A 23,903-nucleotide genomic window follows, 5' to 3' on the forward strand; every position below is an offset into this window, starting at 1 on the left:
GTTCTCTCTCCTCCCGGGAGAGCCGGGCTCCACCCACCTGCATGGGTTCGTGATGGCAATCCGGACTGACCGTGTCACCGCCGATCGCCAGAGGATGTTCCTGCCGACTCTGGACTCTGGACCGTAGAACTCTTGACTCCGCACGATGAAGACGAGCATCCACTCGTAAGGCCAGGTCGATGAGTCCCTCTAGGGTCTTAGGCAGGTCCAGCGCGTAAATCTCCGCCTGGACACGGTCAGCCAACCCATGCAGGAACATGTCCCACTGCGCCTCCTCGTTCCAGTTGCATTCGGCAGCGAGTGTTCGGAATTCGATGGAGTAGTCTGAGACGGATCCGGCCCCCTGGCGAAGATCAGCCAGCACGCGAGCGGCCTCTCGTCCGCTCACCGCCCGGTCGAACACTCGCCGCATCTCCTCTTGAAGGTCTTGGAACGAGGAACAGCATGGTAATTGGTTCTCCCACGCCGCTGTACCCCACTGAGCCGCCCGTCCAGTGAGTAATGTCAGCACGAAGGCCACCTTAGACGCTTCAGACTCAAATGTGATGGGCTGCAGTGAGAAGAACAGTGAACACTTTGTCAGAAAGGGTCTGCAAAAATTAGGCTCACCGGAATAGGGCTCTGGAGTGGGTAGTCGTGGTTCGCGGGGTCTCTCCCCGGAGGATGGAGTGGGGGGAGCAGGCGGCGTGGGTGGCGCAGCGGGCATATGTGATTGTTGTAGTTGTTGGGTGAGCCCGGACACCTGCGCTACCAATGCTTGAATGGCCCGACCAGTCGCGGCCATCTGCTCCTCCTGTTGATCCATGCGGGTGACGCATCGAGACACGAATTCAGATAATCCTGGTGCACTCGCTGAATCCATATCGGGTCAGATCGTTCTGTCACGGGAATAAAGGCAGAGGATTCAAAAGCAAGTGCAAACTCGTTTATTGGATAATGCAAGAAGTAAAGAGTGTCAGAGTCTGATGGGGTGATGACGAAGACAGCACTGGTAGCGCAGGAACCTAATGGACAATCCCGATCCCAGGTCCGTGCAACCGTGAGTGATGACCGCTGAAGAGTGACGAAATCCCGTGAGTGACGATGTCCCGTGTGTGTGTGTGATGATCCCTCAGCAGAGGGTGAAGGCAAGATCCACCGTGAAGGCAGAGAAGGTCAGAGATCTGCCAGGGAACAATCCTCGAGGGGAGAGCAGAGCGATCCTCTGGAAAGCATGCAGAGCGATCCTCCGTGACACAGAAAGGCTAAGTCCAAACTCAGGCAACGCCAACGATCCTGCTGGAGAGAGAGAGAGAGAATGCCTACGCAACCACACACACCAACACAGGGAAACGAAAACAACGATCTGACAAACACAAGACGCTAGACAATGGGTATAAGTAGACCCAGGAAACAAGTGGCAGCTGGTGCTGTAATCAGCGGGGAAATAATCAGCTGCCACGCCCATCACCACACACATACACCAACACTCACGTACCACATAACACAGTGCAGGGCGAACAGGTGAATTCATGAACCGTGACAATATGCAGCAGGACCAGATGACCTGAGAAGAAACCATTTCCTGCCATACTTGAGATGGCCTGTTACTGCTGGTGAGTGTCTTCAAAGAAATGGTTCTCAAGGGTCACTGCAGCTGAATCCCAGTATGTTCAGCATACAACAATTTGATCTTCAGGTCATGAAGATATTCAGCTAATGTACAATCTAAATAGAACATTCTTTCTTGATTTAAAGGGATAGTTCACACAAAATAAACATTCTCATCGTTTACACCAAACCTGTGTGACTTTCTTCCCTCTGTGGAACACAAAAGAAGAACATTTTAAAAATGTCTGTCTTTCTCTTTCTTTCTTTCTTTCTTTCTTTCTTTCTTTCTTTCTTTCTTTCTTTCTTTCTTTCTTTCTTTCTTTCTTTCTTTCTTGCCCATACCATGGGGCCACTGTTCTTGAGGGTGTGTAAATGATGACAGATGATTGCGTATTATAGCATTTATTTCAGAGACTCTGCTATTAATGATGAATGGCAGAACCAATGTTATGAAATTAAACTGTCATTTTTAGACCCTTTTAGGTGCTTACATCATTATGGGAAATACAACATACAGTTCTTACATTTTCCATTTATTTAAAGGGAAATAAATCTGTGCATTCACTCAAACTGAGCCTCTTTTCATCTTTTTAAGTGCACTGAGAGCATAATGTCAAACCCATAGAATAAACAGCAAGTTTAGTACAGTCTTTACTTTGCTCAAGAGAGCTGCTTGGCGGTCAGAACTGTTTTCCCCAGACTTCAAGGTACAGTACAAGATGGCACTTTTGCAGATTATTTAGCTATGATCCTTGACGATACAACAGAGGCAGTTCATCTTACAAATTTGACTAAAGGTTTCACCTTCCTGTCCAAGGCTTTGAGGCAACTTTTACACCATTTTACACCATTCAATCAACTTCCATTTGATCAAATAAGACCAGTGCCCGTCAAAAGTTTACACCGTGTCTACTCATCATAGTCTTTTGGATTATCAACTTTCAGGGCCCAATTTTAGCAATCTGAGCGCATGGTCTGAGGTCATGGTCATGGCGCAGGTGCATTTAGGGTGTGTCCAAAACCACTATTGAGAGTTAAACGACAGCAAAAATGGTCAGCACACCAGGCGCATGGCCCAAACAGGTTGTATCTTAATGAGTCACGGTTGTTTTGGGTGTAATGTGCAATAAACCAATCAGAGTGCCATCTCCCATTCCCGTTAAAAGCCAGTTGCTCTTGCACCATGGCGGATTCACTATTTACATGGTGGAATTGCAAAGACTAAATGCTTCTCCAGAAAGGAATCCTTTTACTTTTTAATATTTAAAAGTGGTTGTGCTGCTGCATGTCCCTTTGTGTGTATTAAGCAGAGTGTACCCGCGTTGTGCACCTGCCTAGGCGCATATTACACGCCCTTTAAATAACAAAAAATACTGCGCTATTGAGACCAGGTTTTTGTTGGTCAGTGGCTCAGTTGTTTTAGTTGCCTCAAAATAGCAACGTGCCAACACACCGAGTACGACGGAACTGAACACACCTCGAGTACGTTTTCTACTTAAACAATGTAGCGCTGGACATGAAAATAATAACTGTGTTGGGCTGAAACTAGCAAAAAAATGGTTAATGATAATACAAAATGGTCAAGGTGAAAATATGTTTGCATTTACAAATATATAGTTGTCTTTTTTTGGTGGAAAATACTCAATTGACATTCACGTTTCATAAGTTGTGTTTCAACCACAGGAGCCGGGGTCTTAATAAAGTTTGGGGTGAAGGTTTCCACCTCATAACAGCCCTGCTTGCGGGGTAGTACTTTTTCAAAGTTCAGTAACTCTCAGGGGTGGGACTTGGACGCTGAACATGCTGGTTGGTTAAGCTCATGCAGCATTTTATTTCAACCTAAAAGTCTGTTGCGTTGCATTGCGTGTATTAAGAGTTGTTTGATATTCAAGTCATAATAGAGTTTTAAAAATATACGACCGATGGACCAACAATGAGGTTCGTCAGTTTGGGGACCATAACATTTTTATTTATTACATTTTTTTAAAGAAATGAGCAAGGATGCGTTTAATTGATCAAGAGTGACAATAAAATATTTCTGTTTTAAACATATATTATTACCATGTAAACAAAATCCATGTCACATAGATGTATGAGTAATACAAGACTCATTTTATGCATTCTAAGGTTAAGAACAGCTGTTACTAGACAGCTGCATAAAATGACAGCAGATATTTTGTCTCATTGACCAACATAAATACCCACAGTTCCAAAGTTCAGAACAGAAGTCTGGATTTGCCCAGAGCAAAAAGTCATACCGTGGTCTTGATAGTAAGAGTTCAAGAAAGAAAGCACACCGAATAGCAAACACAATCCATCACTTGTCCACCATATTTGGCTCTGCAGTGTTTTGATGGAGATGCTCATATTCAGCATCCGTTTCACATGGGATGCAGATGCATAAACACTGCTCCACCGAGGATGACATAAACACAGAAATGCAAGGCAGAGAAAAATGCACTCATTCATCCACACAGACATTTTGTTCGCTCGGTCACTGACACAAAGAGGGCAGAGAGCACAGAGGATCAGCTATCACAGCCATTATCAGGAAGCATCTAGTTCTTTCTTGTCTGAATAAATGAGAACATACCCACACTTGTTATGTATATCTTTCTTTTGGTAATAATATATGTTGGAAAAAGGGAAAATTAAATAAAATCTACTTTTTCTTGTCACACACACACTGTACTTTCCACATCACTCTGTTTCTCCCTAGTGTAAAGGAACATAATACAATAGCGCACATCAATCACATAAATAGGGCAGAAATATGTCAACTTGATTATTCTTTTAACAAGCACCACAATCACTCCCTTATTTTCTTCTGTCTGTCTGACACTCCAAAATGTCAAATTACCATACATGACACAGTCAAAATTAATATTGTGAGGTCTGGGTGGATTTATTTGTCTTTCAAATGAGTGTAATGAGCAGCTTGCATTGTTTGATTTCTTATCTTCTGCAGGTTGGCTGTAGGTATCATTGTTTTTTGCTTTTCTTTTGATCTGTGTCCCTATTAACTCTAAAGACCAACCGAAATTCTATAGCTATATTATATTGCTCAGAGTGAATGCAAAACATATTTAGACACTTCTAAAATGTATCAAAATGCCATTGCATTAGATATTAAACCAAGTAGCATTGCAGTATACTGGGGGGGGGGGGGGTAATTAACTCCTAAAGTGCCAAATAATTTTAGACATTAGTATTTTAGTTAAATGTCTTCACAAATGCCACTTGATTTAATTATTACACTCTAAAAAATGCTGGGTTAAAAACAACCCAAGTTGGGTTGAAAATGCACCAACCCAACAATTGGGTTGTTTTAACCCAATGGTTGAGTTGTTCTTACCCAGCAATTGGGTTGTCTTAAGCAACATTTAACCCAACCACTGGGTTAAAACAACTCAACCACTGGGTTAAAACAACTCAACCATTGGGTTAAAACAACTCAATTGTTGGGTTAGTGCATTTTCAACCCAACTTGGGTTGTTTTTAACCCAGCATTTTTTAGAGTGTATAAATATAATGCAGTGGCGTTCATACAGTTTTTTAAGTGTCGCTTAAGTGTCCAAATATATTTTAGCACCAGTTTATTATGAAAATGGAACACTGTGGGTTTCATTTACTATTGATTTGTATAAATTCGATTACAATTTAGTAAGCTGTAGTTGTATACACTCAATTATTAAAAATCTCATGGTTAATTGCAGCAGGCTTTATTAGTTTGAAAGGCCTTCTTATGGCTTCTATAAAAAGAGAAATTCTTTCACAGGTTTCTGCTCAAACAAATTGCTTGCTGAACTTCAACTCCCACTTTCAGCTTGAGTCACATTGAGAAAACCTTGAGATTGTGGATATTGAATGCATTTTCAAGTAACAAAGAGCATAATAGAGTACATGAATACACAACCAAAACCACAAACTGTAATCAAATATTCCATAGGAATGTTAACCTAGGCAACAAGAGTTTAAGGAAAAAATACAACCAAATACAGAAAGTTCCATTCCTTTCCCATCAGCTGACCTCCGTGACAGACAAAGAGTTGATCTGATGTACTGAGTCTTTGCGTATCGAGCAAAGCAAAGGATGGGTCTGCCTCCTCCAGCGCTTGCAGGTTCACTACCTGGTCCTGGAAAGGAATGGTAAGAACCTTGGGCGCATTGCCATAGCCTGAACTCTAGGCACAATTCGTCAACCAAAAATGCCTGCAGGTCCCCCCCATACCCTTTTGATGGAGGCCAGTGCAGCCAGCAGCAAAGTCTAGATGCTAAGAGTGTATAGAGGTAGGTTGAGGATTTAACCATCACACCCCCCTAAGACCTAAAAACCAGGTTCTGCTTCTAACCGACTTAACTTTCCGAGCAGCGGCAACGACCAAAATGGAACTAAATCTTTAAATGCACAAATGTTTCGTCAATCATTATTAAATATTTGGGTCTTCACCTGGATCTATATCTAATACAGATGGTTCTCTACTTGTCTCGATAATATAAAACTTTCCTTAAAGGGGGGGTGAAACACTCAGTTTCAGTCAGTGTCATGTCAATCTTGAGTACCTATAGAGTAGCATTGCATCCTGCATATCTCCGAAAAGTCTTTATTTTTTTAATAATTATATAAGAAAGATGCGCTGTTCCGAGTCTTTCCGAAAAAAGCCGAGCGGGTGGGGGCGTGTCGTGTGAGCGGAGCTAAATAATGACGTGTGCTCGCTGCTGCTATTGTGTTGAGTCGAGTGCGTCGTAAAGCTGTGTCATCCCTAACAGCGGGAAAAAAACTTTATTCAAAATAAAAATATGGCTTTTAATCAGATACAGCCATACATCTATGATCCGGAATCAGACCCAGAGGCTGCAGTTGAACAGGAGCAGCAGCAAAAACGACTAGAGCAGGACGTCTCTATGTGGTAAGTTACAAGTTATACACTAACTATATAATATGCTTAGCGGCTTGTGTTATTTACATATTTATACTTGAATTATATCGTCGTATTTTTGTCTTTGAAGGTGTACATGTGGGAAGTGCAGTTGTGCACGTGTGTTTGTGTGTTTACGCGTGGTTTGTGTAGACAGTAAGCGGACTGGTTTTGCACGGCAGGTTAAGTTAGTGTTTACATAGAAAGACACGGAATAGTAGCGCATTTGAATGAAGAAGCGTGCTTATTTAGTTCAACATATTTCCCCACTCTTTGTGTATTGTTGTTTGGAGTGCTTTTACAATACACAAACATAAAGTTACACATATAGTGGCCAGCTAAACAAATGTACACGCACTACACATCGCATGCTCCATTGATCAATTAACTATACGTGATCATGTTTGGGCTACGAGCATAGACAAAAACACAGACATTTGAAGCAGTCTCACTCACCGCCTGCGGTTCTAACGTTGGGACTGCTCCATCCTTCAGCATTAGGCGATCGGGAAAATCCGGCGTCGAGCTGGGCCTTGTTTATGAAACAGTCGGCACCGAAATGCAGCGAACAGATATAAACATTCGCGCAACTCAGTTGCTGATCCGGAAAAGCAAATTACATCCACTGTTGCCTTAAGGCGGGGTTTTTGGGGAATCTGTGCAGGACTGTCTTGGTCTGGCAACCAAAAACGCACTTTTTTGGTGACATTGTTATGTGCACATCACCTGTCCAGCATCCTACAAGCCAGCGCTTTGATGGGGGTAGCCTGTTACTTTCGCTCTCTCCCTCTCTCTCTCTCACGCGCTTCCGGTAGAATTGTCCGTAAGGCCCATACAAGGAAATTCCGCCCCCATTAACGTCAAAGGGGACGCATGATCTCAAAAAACTTGCCGAAACTTATGACTAACCGGAAGTAGTATTTTTGACAAAGAAATACTCCCATCAAACGTCCACCTTAACTTTTGAAACTTTGTCTATGTTTAGTATGGGATTCCAAGTCTTTAACAGTGTAAAAAGATCAGTATGCATGAAACAGCATTTCATCCCCCCCCCCCCCTTAATATTAGAGTAAAAATTCCAGAAGAATAAAATAAAGCATATTTTGTTACCTTTTAGCTTTGAAGGGTTCAGTTTAAGCACTATTGGCATTAACATGAAATTAAAATCCCTTGGATTTAAATGTGTCTTGTGTGTATTAGAAATTAGCAGTAAATGTAGGAAAGAACACATTTCAGCAATATTTGAGGAATTTTACTATTTAAGATGTTGTAAAACGTCACAGTGTATATGTAACGTGACCATGCTTATTCTGGGTAGCATTTGCTTTGTGTTAATATATTTCATCCAAAAACTCAACTTTGTTCACCCTCATTTTGTTTCAAATTCATCCAAGTCATAATTGAATCATTCAGAACCAAATAGGTTTGAATGCTATTGACTTTCAACATATGGACCAGGGGAAAAAAGCATTTGTATAAGTAATAGGCATTATACTAAATCACCAGGGAAAGTGTGTGTAAACACTTCTCTATGTGTGTCCATTGTGCTCTTTTTTCAAATCTGGGAGGTATTGAATGTATGTTCATCTGTGTAATGTATTTAAAGCTGCTGTCCGTAACTTTTTTTGTGTTCAAGATTTACAAAAATGATATAATGTGAATGTACAACATGAATCCATTTTCCAAACCGTGTTTTTGTTTTACCCTGAATCCTTATGGTACACTTATAATAAGTATTTATATTGGGACTATTTCAGGCCAGACTGGTAGGTACCGCTGTGGAGGAGCACAGTCCCTGCGTGATCCGCCATAGACATAAACAGAGAGAAGTAGCTCCGGCTGCAATGTTCTTCCGCAAGATGCATGCAGTTCTGTTTATTAACCACTAGAGTGCAAAAAGTTACGGACTGCAGCTTTAATGACAGGGCACACTTTCATTCCTTTTGAGTCATTCATTAACATCCTCTAAATCCACTAAAGAAGCTCCAAAGGTCCATCCCCCCATCCCACCCCCACAGCCCAAGGTCAGCATGCTCAGGGGAAAGACTGTTAATGACATGTTTCTTGTGACATTAATAATAAGCTTCCATGTTAATGGGTCTTTTAATGCTGTTCTCAACACTTTATGGTATATTATTGCTAATAATTGTGATCATGTTTTGCGGTACAGTTTTCCATTTCTTCAAGACCTAGATAATCAAATATATTGCTAAATTCAGAATTTTAAAAAAAAAATGCTTCTTGATCAAATAAGCAATGCAGTTTGCTCATTTGGAATTTGTTCAGATATTGTCATTTTTTTTCAATTAAATATTTTACATAGTAGTAGGCTAATAATTGTTTATTTCACACTGTCCCAAAAGATAAAAAATAACTAAAAACATAAATATTTTTAAGCAAAATACAGAAAACAGACAACAGGATTGACAGTTTATTACAATAATTAACAAGCCAATTCCAATTCAAAAATACATTATTTTCAATAAGGAAAAACTCTGAATTCAAGAAGTCTTATAACAGATGTGGTGAAGAAAAAGCGGCACTGCTAATAAAAATAAAAACTATAACATTAATGACAAAGTTCCCCTGCATCATGTCTGGCAATTGGCAGAACAGAAGTTACTTAAGTATAACGAGGATAAGACAAATGAATGGATGAATAAGAAAATCATGAGCTTGACTTGTTTGATACTGCTAAAAATGCTTAAAAGGCATTACGCCCTGAAAGAGGCCAACAGCACAAGGGTAGCATGGCACATATCACACAAATGACTTAATTTACTTATTAGCTATTATTTTAGGCATATATGACATGAGGAAAATAAAACTATTGGCTACCATTAGATAATTATGTGGTAACCGAACACTGATGAAAACAAAAAAATGCATGAACTCGTGATTGATTCTACAAAATGTTTTTAAAACGTCATACCGAGTCATAAAGCAAAACTCTGGAGAATATTTTCAGTGCTCAATACTCACCAACGTCTTGTGAGGATGAATATCTCTTATTGGGAATGTTTGTTTAGGTTCAGCACTGGCTGGTTAGACTCCGCTGCTCACTCTCCCGCGCATCCGCATTTGAAATCTCCATAGTAACGGTTTTCCTTTTTTGGACGGTTTATGACTTGATGATCCTACACGGACTAAGCAAAATTAAAAATGTTCGGTGAATAAACATTTTTAATTTTGAATGAAGACCTTAAATTAGTAGGCTACACTGCATCGTTTTTGCATGGGGGTAATTATTTGGAAGTAGCCTAATTTATTGGACCAATATGTTTATTAATTTGCAAAAAATTCACAAAAAAATACAGTGTGTCCTATTTGTGTCTCATATTTATCTGTCCGTCTATATTTGTATTAAACTCTTTTTGTCATTTCTCTTTGATACCTTGGAAGAATGGTTCTCCTTCTAAAATGGGAGAAGGGCCAAAAACTGCTTGACAATAACAGACACTTCAGCTTGACATTTGAGAAAAGTTTCAATATGTAGGCCTACCTTTTAAAAGAAGAGAAAGTAGCACTAAATTGGACAATTGGACAAATCATTTGTGAAGTTTTTTTATTTTTTTATTCTCCGGGTTCAAATACTGCAAAATGAGCTCATCACATAAAAATGAATCATTTGTATCTGACTCAAAGAACTTAACAATATTTTAGCTCTACAGTAAGAAAAGTAAAATGCATAACATCCTTTAAATATTCAATTGATGAACCTAGGAATCTATAAAACTTCAAATCAGTTAAAGTGATTTACTTCAGCTAGTTGTCACGTGTGAACAGGGATGAGGCAGATAATTCAAATTCAAGCACACAAAAATAATAACAAACAACATAAAAAATCCAAGAACAAGAGCTATCCACAAACAACAGGCAGGAGTGCACCGCCAGGAAAACACATGCAGGTGCAACGACCGACACCCAACAACTGAAGCACAGAGGTTTAAATACACAGGGGTAAACAAGTTAACAAGACACACCTGGGGAGACTAATAAACATGAAAAAGTACAAAGAACTACAAAACAAGTTACAAGGCAGAAAAATAACAAAAGCCCTACCACAAGACATGGAAACAAAGGCGAGGATCATTACACTAGTAACTCAAGAATCAGACTTCTAAACTAAAAAAAAGGTATAGAAGCTCAACATCAATCAGTTGTATTTATTCATTTTTTAATAATTTGAATAGATTAAATGACTCACAAATCAGGCATCATCTAATTATAACCCTGGTTTAAAACATGTATCAATGAATGTATGCAGATTAACGATAAGGGTTTATTGCAAGTGTGATGCGTCATGAAGTGTTTTTTTGTTTGTTTTTTACTTATGTAATTTTCTCCAATAATGCATTGCTGAAATTATTTCCTCAGCTCCATTTCTTTTTTTCTCTCTGTCTGATAGACCTGCCTGGAGGTAATCTGTAATAACTGAAAGGATGGGGGAAAAAGTGAACTGGAGCACCTGTCTCCGTTTTTCCCTTTGCTCCCTGCACTGCTCTCCTTTCTAGCATTCACTTCATTTCCGAGGTAATGATCCCTCCTCTTCACTTTAAAAGGAGAGACAGAGAGAGGACAAGAGTGTGCTAGGAGCTTGTGGAGGGCAGGTTAGTGAAAAGACCTTTTCCTGTTTTGTACAGGAGGAGGAGAGGGGCTGCATCTGCTCACATACGAGCATGTCCATCCTTATTTCCCTGCTAGCCCATGCAGCAAGACTCCATTAAAGAAAGGGGAAGAGAAGAAAAGAGAGATAAAAGAGGTGATGTGAACATGATGTCCTTGCATTTTCTAAGCGATCTCTGGTGCCCTTCTTCTCCTTTCCCTACTCAGCCTTATAGGATAATAGCATGTCTCTGACTCAATGCCTGAGAAAAGAGGTTTAGAAAGAGAGACCGGAAGGATAGGGAAGGTCAATGGAATACCTATGACACCGGACTCCAGCGTTAAAAGAGGAGATGAATAATAGAATTCCATGTTGCAGGTGTGCGGTGGTGGTTGGAGAGAACTTCTCTTTCCTTTCTCTTTGTAAAACATTGAAGGTTACACTGGCAGGTCGATGACGTCCAGCACTCTCTCTGGAAGTTAATTGGTCCCACTTTATATTAGGTGGCTTTACCGCAATGTATTTATCAAAAAATAAGTACAATATATTATTGGTGTTCATATTGTATTGCAAAACATTTTTGCTGATATTGAGGTGAGACATTTAGGGAAAGATGTGGCGGTATGCAGTGTTGGGGAAAGTTACTTTGAAAAGTAATATTGCAATATTGCCTTAAAAGTAACTAATTGGATTACTTTTTTAAGAAAACTAATGTGTTACTATACTTTTTTGCGGTACTTTTTCTCAACTGGGCTTGGCTTGTTTAGAAAAAAGTTTTGTTTTTGTGAAAATGTAAAGACCCTTTCATACAAAATTAAAATAATTAACCACAAATAAAAATGCAAATTCATGTGTGTACAATAGATGACGTAGCTCAAACAAACCTTTCAGCTGTGCTTTCATTTTGGGGTGTGTTTCCCTAAAGTATTGTTAGCCAAATAAGGTTGCAAGTTCCATTGTTTTCAGCATAGTTCAAATGGTGTTTCCCGAAATCATAGTTCCAACAAACATTCCCAAACAGCATCGCAAAGTTTTGTGGTTGCAACGACAGCACTCAACCTGTGCTTAGAAGCATAGTTTCTTAGGCCGGAGACACACTGCAAGCGCGGCGTTTCTGTTGCGTGTCAGCCGCGAGGCGGCTGCCTGGCGTTTTCTCCTTCTATGCACACCAGAAGCGTGTCTGACGCGGCACTGCTGCTGCTGGGAAGCCCTATAGTTCATGTTAAATATAAATATATTGCCTATTGATACAGCAAAGACAACGTCGGCAGTAGCCTATTGACCATACATATATATGGTATTGACGGCAAAATAGGCTACAGAATATTTTGTTCTGTATTGACAGGTTTAATATTTCAAAATCGATAGTTATGTTGTTTTTAATTTACAAGTAGGCCTATATCTGCATTTATGTTAACCTAAAGACTTTCAAACATGAAAATGTCATTTATTAATATGTATTCGTGTCAAAATGGCATATAAACATCTTTTCCTATGCTATTTTGCCAAGAAACGCTTCCAACACGCTCGCGTGTCGCGTGAAAAATAGGCGTCTCTTCTATTTGAAGCATGCACACGTTTTCCGCGCGGCTGACGCAGGCAGTATGCAAGCACTAACCGGTTAACATGGGTGCCGGAAAAAAAAACGGACACCCCACGCAGCCGAGACGCTCACGGCACGCTTGCAGTGTGTCCCCGGCCTTATTTGCATGGCATGTCATATCAGACATTGTCACCTTGTGGAATAAAGGTGAATTGCACTTATTTTGTCATTATAGATTCATTTATTATTGTGCTGAAAAAAAAAATATGTGCAATCTTACACACCTCGGGGTCGTTATCGACCCTATACAATTTTGACAAAAATAAGTGAAAAGACAGCCATTCAATTATAATTGTTTTATTTTTTTTTTCTTGTTACATTGTTTGAAATAGATTGATTGAGGAATACTAAGAAGGTTGATGTCTAACTTTAAAAAAATGATTGAGGAGGAGGTTAGTGAATTACGTCCCGGGTCACTAAAGACCCGAGATATGCATTTAAGCGTCAAGGTATCAGGTTTCTAACTGCTGCAGAAAAAGTTAGGTGCCATTTAAAATGTAACTGCATTATTGCAGATGTATTTGAGTAAAGTACATGGTTATTAAAAATTTTGTCAAGTAGAGAGTAAAAGTTGCTAATATCTTTGATTCTCAAAGATACTTAAGAACATTACATTTACTCAAATACTTTATGCCATAGTAAACGACTCTCTTTAAACTAATTTATAATATGTCAAAACTGACTTTATTGGTCTTAACTTCATTTACAATGCTATTCTGACATAACTACAGATATGTGGTACAGGATAGACATTTTTATGGATTGTGCTTTAGGACTTCCACTAGACGTGTAAGCGCACGGTCATGCACACATTCACACTTAAACCTCTTTTACTTGATTATAGCTTGCATGGAACGGTGAGATTGCATTAGTAAATCACATTGTCCATGCTCTTGTGTGATCTAAGGCAGCACTCAGAACCCATGGAGAGCATTATTACACATGCTTACGGCACACATAAACTATCGGCACTCACTGTGTTCTATTTCAAAACTAGTCCAACTGTGAATGACTGTGGGAGGGTAATAACAGTCAGGCTTCATAAAAGGGCCCAGTAATGTGTTGTATAAGTCTTCATGAAGTCTTGGAAATGAAACCAGTAATGTGTAACACATTTCCATGTGAGTGGTGTCCACAATTGCAAACTGTTTCAGTGGGCCATCTGACCTACGTCTGGATCTTTAAGGTTTATTTTCTCTGCACACACACACACATACACTCACGTGCGCATAAACACTCACATGTGCGTATATAAACTTGCAACAAATGTGATGCCGTAAAGCTTGACAAATAATGGCTAAGGCAAAGGCAGAAAGCAGAATGAACAGTGGGCTTAAATCAAAGCGCTCTGTGTCCCTTGAATACAGATTTTCTTTCAATCCCTGCACCGAAAGAATGAAAGATACAATCCAAACCAAGTCTCGCTTCCAAAAAATATACATATGAATGGACTTATATCATGATTAGATCTCGCTGGCACCGAAAGGCACGTGTGCATTTTTGTGTGTGTATATGTGGATGTGGATGTGTGTGTGTTCTGGGAGTGAATGGTGGATGGTTTGTGGGGTCTGAAATAGCAGTGCCGCCTGAGAAAGGCAAGCAGAGTTTATAGAGGGATATTATCAGTTTACGGCTGTACATCATCTCCCAAATCAAATCACCCCCCAGGGGGCTTTTCCCTGGCCTGCCCACCCGCTTCGGGCCCCACTCAGAGATGGAGCTTTTTCATTTCCGTAATCGCCTCACTGCCGTACACCGCCTCAGCTGCCAAGAGCCCACAACTCCATTACTGGGGTGACAGTGTGTATATGCTCAGGTGTGTATATGTATATGTGTGTGACCATCAGAGAATCAGTCCCACAGGAGAGAGAAGTCAACAGTTTATGACTTTAGATACCTATAGAGAGAGATTTTGTGAGGCTCATTTAGATAATACAAATTGGAATGGAAGCAACATTCCAAAAGACTGTGGTTAAAGTAATAGTTTGCCTAAAAATAAAAAAATCTGTCATCATTTACTCACCCTCATATCATAATGGGTTTGAAATGACAATTTCTTCCGCAAAACACAAAGGGGAAAATTTTGCAGACAGTTCTCCATGTTAAACAATACAACAGCACCATAAAATATCCATATGACTTGTGCTATATATTGCGTATAGTTCGTATGTATAATACGCCATAAAGTGCATATCATATGCACGCGAAAAACCGCGTACCATATGCACGCCAAAACTCATTTTGGCGTATACATTCCACGAGATTGCAAACTCGTACTATTTATCAGGCTTGAATTAACATAAATGTAATTTAAATTTTAGTTTAATTTTGACACTTTTATTAATAAATAGGGTCACATTTTAGTTTAGGGTCCAATTCTCACAATTAACTAACTAACTACAACTTTTGCAACAGTAAACTCATTACTGCTTATTAATAGGTAGTAAGGTAGTTGTTAAATTTAGGTTTTGGGTAAGATTATGGGATGTAGAATATGAAGGCACTGTCATGCAGAATAAGGCATGTGCTTTTTAACTACTAATAAACAGCCAATATCCATGCTAATAAGCAACTTGTTAATAATGAGATTTGAACACTAAACTAAAGTGTTAAGTTGCAATTTCTTTTTATAAAAAATATTGTAGTTTTATCTCACATTTAATTTAACTTAGTAATTTTATTATTTCAACTTTAAAGGGGGTGTGAAACACTCAGTTTCAGTCTCATGTCTCAATCTCAATCTCATGTCAATCTTGAGTACCTATAGAGTAGTATTGCATTCTTCATATCTCCAAAAAGTCTTTAGTTTTATTATATTTATAAAAGAAATATAGGCTTTACCGAGTCTTTCCGGAAAAAAACAAGCGCCTGGAGGCGTATCGTGTGGGCGGAGCTAAAGAATGACGAATGCACACAAAGCGGTGACGTCCTCAAGCGTGGAGGAACCCATGGCTATCGATCAGATTCAGATTCGGAGGCTGAAATAAATTGAACAGGAGAAACAGCAACAGTCCGTCTCTGTGGTATGTACTGTATTTAGTGGCCTGTCAACATTTGTTGTGAGTTTACTTGCAGTTTATGAGGACTTGATTCGGTTTATGGACTATTGTATGCGACTATACCTTAGCAGTAGCAAGCAAAACGGTTTTGCACATCAGACTAGTGTAACGTTATACATAAAACAATAATGGAGTAACCGTTAGCGCATTTGAATGACGAAGCACGCGATCGTGTCGTTTACTGATTTTTACTCACGTGACGATAGCCAACAGCAGAGACATTTGAAGCAGTTTTACTCATCGGCTGCTTCCAAAGCAGGACCGAACCTTTATCGCTGGGACCGCTCCGTCAAAAACACACTTCTTTGGTATGATGTGGTGAAGTCCTGTGACAGCGGTGACCGTGGAAATCCACTTTGCGATGTGACTGAAGTGATGTTGTGAAGCTTCCCGTGATTTCTGCGTTCAAATCGGTTAAAATGCAGCGCAGCCTTCCCGGAATGCTGTGCTGAAGCGTTGAAGTCGCTTGATGTCACCCATAGGAATAAAGTGAAGCGCAGCGCGGACTATAACGACATAAGTGTTCACGGACGAGTGGATCTGCACCTGAGCGAGTGTTTATGGGCGTGCATTTCCTCTCTCTCGCTCTAGTCACACGCGCGCGCCCTACCAGGAGAAGAGCCCGTACGGCCTATACAAGGACCTTCCACTCTATCGACGTCAAGCCGACCCATACTCAAAAAAAACTCTCCGAAACTTATGAGAAACCGGAAGGAGTATTTTTGACACAGAAATACTCCATCAAAAGTACAACATTAGTTTTTGAAATTTTGTCTATGTTTAGGATGGGAATCCAAGTCTTTAACAGTGTAAAAAGCTCAGTATGCATGAAACAGCATCCCCCCCCCCCCCCCACTTATTTCATTTAGTATTTCTAACTTTTATTTAGTTTAGGTTATTCATCTATTTTTTTCTTCTTTCTCTTAATAGTTTTAATCAGTGATAGCACTGTTTCTCACAAAAAGCTATGTCCTCAATAATTGTAATTGCATGTAAAATAATGACCAGTACATTCTTGAGAATTTCTCAATTCCGAGGGTGAATAAATAATGACAGAATTGTATTTCTGGGGTCAAATGTTTCTTCAAGGACATTTGTCTGGGTTTCTTATTCTGAAAAATGTATGTGTGTGTCACTAATCTTGCAGAAGAAAGAGTTCTGTTATTCCCAAGTGGAAGTTCCTGAGGTTGTAGAATACTCTTGGTTATTTAGGCAGCCTCCAAATTCAAGAAAGACGGATTGTGTCTCGCAAACAAATGCTTTGTAAGAATAATCTGTAAATTAAACTGTTTGATATATAATGGTAGGAAGTGCAAAGGTGCAGTGGAATAAAACTTTGAATTAAACTAGTTTTTCAAACGTTGCACGGGGGCTTTAAATGGAACGAGCTGTCGTGTCCTTCCGGCACTAGTATTCTTCTCCAGCTGCAAAATTGTTTTGCAAGGGTGGTCCGAATGAAGATGGAGTGTTGTGTCAGAAGGAGCGCTGCCTCATTTTTAGGGTTAGTAATTCTTATGGAGATGAAAATGGCAGGCTTTTCCCATTCCTCTATACGAAAAAAGAGCTCAGATAAACTCAAAGCCATTTCCTTTCAAGCTCTAATGCAAAAAGCTACCTCCACACCTCCATGTGGCCTCCTGAATCATAAAAGAGCTTTCTCCGATGGGTTTCAGTACTTTTCCTTTTGATTTTCTATTTAGATGGAACGTGTTTATTTATTTATTTTTAGTAGGGATGATATACAGAAACATTTAGGTGGTTAAAAACAAAATCCATCTGTCATATTGCAAGATGTCATTTTCACTATGTATTGTAATGTCATAAATTCAAATGTGCTTATGGTCACTACAAATGTTAAATGATCTACTAGTAAATAAATATAATGTATAATAAATATAATTAATATAATTAAATTGTATCATTAATAATATAGCCTATGACATTATGAATTCAAAACTAGTCATAAAAAGACAACAGTGGAGTTTCATATCTCTTTCTATCTCTCATTGACACTAGCATGTGGCAGAAACATTTAGCTGACGGCAAATGTACTTTGAATATTGTAATGAGGTTTAATAAAATGTGCCAAAAGAGAACATGCCAACAATGTAATAAAGATGCTTCAGCCGGATTTTGAAAGTCATTATATTTACCTCAGAAACAAGACAAGTTCAACATTTGCAGCACATTTATGCTATCTGGTAAGATAACTGTGTTGTTCTAGGATTCTACTGTGACTTGGAGATTTTTGTAACTTTTTGACAGTTATTTTCACAGTTGAACGATGTAGTTATGTGAGCAAGGTTAATACTGATCAACCCTGTCAGCTGCTAATGCAGAAAAATCACTGTCTGTTTTTGGAATATTGATTCTCTTCGGTCTCTAAGTGATTAGCGCTCATCACACTAGGTGGCTGTCTTTACAAGTGCACTCCTGCCGAGCCTGGCAGGTGACATTTGAATATTACTATAGCTACAATGAAAGTGAGGATTTTTGTATGATGGAAGATAAAGATACATTGTCAATTATACCATGTGGCCTGTTTGGTGGAGAAACATCTCTCTTGAGTGTCCACTAGCACACTGGCTAATTAGCTTGTGCTAGCTTGGCTTGGTGGATTGTGCACTTGAGCCCTCATTACATGGGTTGCAGATTCAGATCTTCGAACAAACAAGGTCTTTTACATATATTTGACCTCTGTGCAAGAATATGTAAATCCATTATCCGCAGAAATCGGCTCTGTGCTGACGGCGTGGCTAAAGTTTGGGTTGGGAGTAAGCGTTCTTTGATGTTAACAAACTGTAAGCATTCTCCCAAGGTCATTTGAGGGATATCTTTGTCCCATGAGCACATTTATGGTCTAATTAGGTGTTGTTGTTTTTCTTTTTCTTTCTGACAGTCATCAGCAAGAAAACGTTTAAGAGGCAGCAGGCGTGAAAACAGCACTCGCTGACTACCTAGAGACATGAAGGGGCTGACGATGAGGCGTTTTATCTTTTAACATTATTTGCAAGGCTTTTTTAGAATATAAGGCATGATCATTTTACTTTGATTGTACACAAGGGTAGTCATTACTCTGGCCCCCAGAGAGAGAATGTGAGAACATAAGCAGACAGTAGCGGGATCAAAACCATTCATACATCAAAAACGCCTGAGCCAAAAAATAAAAACAGTTTGAATAACAAAGATATGCATTCATAAATAAGAGGCTGAATGACATTCAAATGCATTGACTACAATACAATGAGATTGCACTGTCTACACAGATTGCACGGCTTAAAGGGATGCTTCATTAGCCTGACAAGCCAGACCCACATCAAGATGTTTGGTCTGGAAACTCACCATAGACAGGGCTCAGTCCGAGGGGCGGGATAAACGGTTGTCTTTCAGACTCCCTCTGCACGCGATAGGATAGCGGTACACCAACCGGTGTACACCAACGACGGTGAAGGGGAGCTCGCTGACTGATTAAACATTCGCCGTATCCGGTCGGCTAAACTCCGAACACATCTTCCCTTTTTAAGAATGACTTCAGTGCCGCTCTTTGTTCTTTTCTCAGAGGAAAGCTTAACTCCAAGTCTTCCGGAGGCGCGGGCAGAGCTGATTCGAAAGACCGCCGCCGTTTGCCAGTTTCTGTGTTTACTAGAAGACTGTGTTACAAGAAGCACACAAACGCAACTCGGCCGTCGTCATTATGGCCCCGCCCGCCGACTCTATGACGATGTGATTGGGCCGTCCAGATTCTGAGGAATACAGCTCAGATAGGAATTGAGAGTTGCTAGACCACACTTGCGGGCAAATTAAATTTGCTGCCGCTAGGGTGCGTCTAGATTTCTAGGCTAATGCTTCACCACTGGGAAGATGAATGTATTTTAATGTAGTAGAAATGTGAAATTATTTTCGAAGTTGGTGCCTTGTAAATTTATTTTTGCCTCATTAGGATGAAAGACAACAACTCCCAGAATGCACTTGCTTCACTTCCCTACAAGGCCACTCCCAAGCCACGCCTACCGGTTACTTCACTTGGTACATCAAATGTAAAAGTGCCTATTTAAGGGAGTTTGTCAATGTACCGTTTTGTTGATGGGTTTTTCATTAAAAATAATAGGTTAATGTAACATTCATTCACGGTGTCCAGTCTGGTGCATTTTCAGTTCATGAATTAATTGGGAACACTCGCTTTGCTCCGCAACACTCCGTTATTAATGCCTGAGAGAGGCCGTGAGATCCCACCACTATGGGTAGGTTGAAAACATGCAAAACTAGATCCTACTGGCTGTAGTCTCTAGCCTCTGGGCAAAAAAGCCTCAGATGATGTAAAATGATCATATTTCCATCATCAGAGGCCTTTTTTCCAGATATAAAATACAGATTCTCTCATTACAAGGGGATTTTAGGGGGTACACCTTTAAATGTAGCAAACAAAACAACAGAAATGAGCATTGCACCTTTTTCTTCTATGAAATAAAATGGGTCTTTGATGTGATAAATTGGTTGGAGCTCAGGTTAACATGCATTTCAAAGAAAAATAAAAAAATAACACATTTGTATCGGTGCTAACAAACAATGTGATCTCATACATATTCACAGATATTTTTATGTAGCAGGTCTAGTGCTCACATATTTTCAGAGATATTCATGAACAAACAGAAAGCACCTAAAATATAAATTATTTTACATATTAACAACTTTGGAGATGTGCAAATGTTTGTGAATCTTAGCCTTTTAATTTATTTGTTATATTTATGATATACTTACATTTAGTTAATGATATGCCATTTATGTAACGCATTTAGCTAATTTAAATGTATAATTGTTTAATGATTTTGACTATTGCAACCATACACACACAAATCTGTTCATTTTATTGTCAGTGCAACAACTATGTAATATAAGTTAATATACATTGTTACATAGTTATAGTTTACATTAAAAAAGGTCTTTCTGGGGCACAAGGTTCTTCATAATTTACTCAAAAATGAACTCTGTCACCTTTTTTGTTATCAGTTCTCTGAAGACTGACTGTATAGAGGTAAATATTTGTAGATCTTTAAAGTTGTACATGCATAAAATATTTTTGACTATATGATGATACTGTAAGATTCAGTCAAACTTAGATTGAACATGTACACTTTACGTACCGATAAGAATGAGAACAAAGTGATTCATTTGTACAGAAATCACATCATTGCAAGGCACAAGCACATGTATACACAACATATAGTAGGCCTATGCACATCAATACTCAAATGTGTCCGCCACACATATTGAAAGTGATTGAGTACTCATGCACATCACAACAAAGCAGTGTCTCTGAATTGATTAAGGGCTCACCTGCATGAAGTAAGAGATTAATTTGGTTTTGAAATGAAAATGATGGTTACCATAATTATGGCAGAGTGAGTAATGGAGTGTGTTGTGATTGGGAATTGCTCTACAGCTGCAGAGTACCTGCCAGGTCTCTGAATACTGTCAAATCAACCAAAAAAAAAAAACACAACACTCATTATTGCTGCAATTATGAAGTACAATCACTGTTATACATCAAATTATTCATGAATCCCTAAATGAGAGGACATGTCCATCATGTTCATGTTGGGTCTTTCCTTATAGACACTTGGTCTCTGAAGTAATTTGTCAACATTAGTCTGAACATTTTTTTATATGGGAAGATATTTTCTGCATTTACACTGAAGTATTCCAGGTTTAAAGTTAAGTTCAATCGACAGCATTTGTGGCATAATGTTGATTACCACAAAAGATCACAAGGTTAAAAGGTTCATTACCACAAAGGTTATGTTGAAACACTACAGTGGAAGTGAATAGGGCAAGTTTTGGAGGAGACTTGTGTATTATTTGTGAAACATGCTGGCAAAAGGAGTCGGAATGGCCTCAGGATAATTTCGAGTTACAGGCAAAACAAGTGAAAAATGCATTTTTCACAAAAATGTGTTCATTAAGGCCTCATCTAGCGATCCCAAAGCTCGAAATAGCAATTAAACACATTACAGTACTTCAAAATATCTGTCTTGATGAGTATTCATGCAAACATTATCTGTTATGTGTCTTATGTGAGCGCTTGGTTAACTGTTGTGGAAAAACATCTGATGTGTAACATTAAAACCTCCTTGCAGTACAGTTTATCTTAATATGGGGCTGTATTTTAATTATGTTAATCAAACAATTGTGGTATCATGAAGAAAAAAAGTTGAATATATATTTTTCCTATAGATATTTGGTGTTGATTTGGTGTGTGCCAAATGTGGTGTTATTACAAGGGATTTTAAGGTATGGTTGCTAGGTGATTTTGTTTTGGAACCTTTAGAAAAATGTAACTTGATTTTTCTTAAAATTGTGTTCTATTCTAAGTGCATCAATGTAATCCAAATTTTTGCTTGTTTGTTTGTTTCATAAATTAATCCAATATTGTAATATTCCGTCCAATTCAGTCAAAAATGACCAAAACATTTCATGTTTTGAAGTTTACATTTTTTTTGGTTCACCAGAATGTGATAACACTTGGTGACTTTTGTTGCCATAGTTATGTGAACACAAACAAAAAAGATGTTTCCGTTATGTTAAAGGGTCGTAAAAAAATAGTCGCACGTCTCCTTTGCGTCAAAAACGACCGGCATAGGAAATTAATGAGAAATACGCAAAAATACAAAAACTCAGGGAATCTTTTGGTGATTCAAACCATGAATCAGCTGAGAACAGGAAAAAAAATGCATAGCAATGTAGGGGTGACACTCTAAAAACCGACATCAAGAGTGCAAAATAGACACAACCAAACCAAACCACATTTTTGCAAATGTGTGGGGGGAAAAAAAATAATAATTCAGCTACAATACAGTAAAAAAAACAGCAAGGAAGAGGTTACACTCTAAACATCAAGAGTTCAAAACAGACACAAACACTCAAACACACACACATGTAAACACACTCAGAGACACACACACACAAACCACAATATTATACACACAGAAATGAAAGGGTATGGCTGTTATTAATGTGGTAAAATTTAGCCAAATGTCTCAAATAAGAGGTTAAAATCAGATCTATTATGCTGTGATAAAGCATACCTGCTCATTTTTGTTACATTTTTATGAATTTTGATGTTATATATTCAAACTGTTCTCCTCTGTGCTCATGTTTGAATGTAGTAAAATTAATGCAAAAACTGACACTTCAAATCAACATAAAAAAATAAAAAAATAACAAACCTTGACAAAAAGCAGTTTTTGAGAATGTCTAAGTATAAATCCAAATCCACAACTTAATAAAAATAAGTGTTTATGTCTAAAAACACTAGAGAATTTATAAGTCACTTATAAATTATATTAAAAGTTATATAGGAACCTAGTGCTCATAACAGGGCATTACATGAGTATTTCTTTTTTTCTTTTTTACTGCCATCAGAGGGCAATAACTACCTTAAAAAAATATTTGGAATGTCCTGTCTCTATTTTAACATTAAATACTGTTTTAATTGAAAAATAATTACAAAATAAATTAGATTTTTTTTTAATTATTATTATTATTTTCAATGGGGAAAATAGCTAATAAAATGTTATAAATATTGCACTGTATCATAAAATACCCTCAAAATTCTAAATAATAATAAAAATATATATATTAATAATAATAATAATAATAATAATAATAATAATAATAATAATAATAATAATAGATTTTATTTATAATGCACTTTTCATTCCGAAGAATCTCAAAGTGCAACAAAGGGGGGAAAAAATAACAAAAAAAATGAATAACAAGTAAAAATATAGAATACTACAAACAATCAACCAACACAGAAAACAGAACAGAAAGAGCTGATGGTGAACAGAAACAGAGCTGATGGTGAACAGAAACAGAGCTGATGGTGAACAGAAAACAGCTGATGGTGGAAGTCTCTGTTAGCTCCGCAGCACACTGTTGTCCACTCCATGTTTTAAATTTCTCCCAGCGGCAGTGTGTCCTGATGACATCGCCGAGGCACGACAGCTAAACCCAGACCAGATGATGGGTCTTCACGACGATTCAAACGATGGGGATCGCCGCAGCACCATGCAGGAGGCAGAACATTTCTGTGGACACACCGGGGTCGGCGCAGAAGTCCAAGCCGC

General features: G+C 38.7%; 1 long non-coding RNA gene across 1 annotated transcript; it reads left to right on the top strand.

The window, feature by feature from the left end:
• Positions 1 to 10,549: 10,549 nt before the first annotated feature.
• Positions 10,550 to 18,752, top strand: LOC137092840 (uncharacterized). The gene is made up of 4 exons (XR_010908351.1): positions 10,550 to 10,645; positions 10,918 to 11,042; positions 11,153 to 11,271; positions 18,677 to 18,752. It is a non-coding gene; the product is annotated as an uncharacterized lncRNA (long non-coding RNA).
• The last annotated feature ends 5,151 nt before the right edge of the window (positions 18,753 to 23,903 follow it).

The sequence above is a fragment of the Pseudorasbora parva genome, chromosome 11 (assembly GCF_024679245.1).
Source record: "Pseudorasbora parva isolate DD20220531a chromosome 11, ASM2467924v1, whole genome shotgun sequence".
Classification (NCBI taxonomy): domain Eukaryota; kingdom Metazoa; phylum Chordata; class Actinopteri; order Cypriniformes; family Gobionidae; genus Pseudorasbora; species Pseudorasbora parva.